This window comes from Tupaia chinensis, unplaced genomic scaffold, assembly GCF_000334495.1.
Source record: "Tupaia chinensis unplaced genomic scaffold, TupChi_1.0 Scaffold000024_1, whole genome shotgun sequence".
In the NCBI taxonomy this organism is placed as follows: Eukaryota; Metazoa; Chordata; class Mammalia; order Scandentia; family Tupaiidae; genus Tupaia; species Tupaia belangeri.
The window spans coordinates 1075952-1077837 of NW_006159454.1; positions in this window are offsets into that span (position 1 = coordinate 1075952).

Here is a 1886-nt window from a genome sequence, read left to right on the forward strand (position 1 = left end):
CCGCTGCTGGCCCGGGCCCGGCCGCCGGTGAGTGCCCGCTCCCGGCCGACCGCTCCTCGCCCACCCGGCGCAGGGCACGCGGGATGGGCCCAGCCGCTGAGCCGGACCCACGGGGGCGCCCCGGGTGGTCTGGCGCCGCTGCTACCCCAAACGCTCTCTGGGACCCTGACGCCCTGCTAGGTCGTGAGCGTCCCCTTCCCGTGGGTGTGCAGGGGATGGTGAGGCGCGACTTTGCGCTGGACTCACGCCCCCTCCCAGCGTGGGAACCTGCTCCTGGCGTCCCCCGTTGGATGCTAGGGTGTGTGCTGGGTGAGGTAGGAGAGGGAGTGGCTGCGGGGGGGCCCCCTATTCATCGCCAGGACAAAGCCCTGCAGGTTCCAGGCAGGTGTCAGCCTCCAGGTGTGTGGCCTCGAGAGCACCCCTCCAGGTGTGTAGTGGGATGGAGGATAAAGGGAGAATTTGGTGAGGATGGCAGGCACTCTGCAGGGGGAATGGGGTCTGCGCCTGGACACCTGCTCTGGGCTCTGAGCCAGGAGAGCACGAGTGTGAGACTGTATGAGTGCAGTGTGTAAGTGTGGCCCTGAGTGTGGCCCAGAAGAGAGTGGGAGCTGAGAACAGGTCATTGAGTCCCTCAGAGAGCTAGAGTAGGGAGAGAAAGGGAGGGGCAAATGTGAGCTCAGGAGAGGAGGGGTGAGTCCATGTGAGAGAGAGCGGGGCAACATGGGAAGAAGAGGGGCTGTGCGGGACACCGTGTGAGTGTGTGACAGCCTGCTCTGTCCTAAACCAGAGCCCTTCCTAGAGCCAGGCTTGGAGGCACTGGTCAGGGGCCTGGAACCAAGCCTGGGTGACTGCAGGTGACCTGGGTGCCAGGCCCAGTCTGCCTACAGCAGAGACGTCCAGCCGGCTCGGGCAGGGGCGGGTGCATGGAGCTGTGACAGGTAGAAGTCTTGCGATTGGTCTGGGGAGGAGGGAGGTCCGGCCAGGCTGGGACCCTCTGTCCAGCCAGACTGGTTCTGCCCTGGTCAGCCAATTCTGTGCTGGCTATGGGACCTAGAGGGGATGGATGAGTGGGTTAAAGTGAATGAGATAGCTCAGTCCAGAGTCTCTGCCTCTTCTGCACCCCCTTCTCAGTCCCCTAGAACTGGGGGCAGCATCAGAATCACTCTGTGTAGCAATGGAACCCATGGATTCAGGAACTGGAGAGAGCTGGGTTTGCACCACGTGATCCTAAGTTCAGGTGCTTCAACCTCCCCCACTCAGTCTGTAGTGGGGGAGGGGGGGAGTAACAATGCTTACTGTTGGGACTGTATTATTAACTCATTTTACTCTTTTGCCATAGGGTGCGTACACTCACCAAAGGCAGAGAGAGGGAAAGTGACAAATCACCCTCCAGGGGGCTGGCCACACAGCAATCTCTTCTCATTCTCCTCTGGGGATTTTGGGCATGCACACACACCCACCCGGTGTGACTTTCAAGCCACTGGGGTGCAGGATCCCATGTGGGAATCCAGTGCCTTAACCACCAGGGATACTAGAGACACCCTGTCACTTGTAGCTGCCACTTTGACACTTGTACAGGGTCAGTACTGGGTACGGGCGTGGTCTGAGCTGGGCTGTTGCCTGTCACTCTGCAGACAGGCAGGGAGCATGTAAGGTCACCTCCATTGTGTTTATCCCTAGGCTGTCATGGGCAGACCCAGGGAAGCTCTGTAAATATTTATCCATTCAAATTCCCAGCTTTCAGGGTGAGACGGTACTGCCTTCACTCCTGGAGAGGTAGAAAGGAAGGATTGAGCAGAAGCGTGGGGGAGAGATGAACCTGGCTGTGGGACTAGAGCCAGTTCCTTGACCTCTCTGAGCCTCAGTTGGCCAAGGTACTCTGTAGA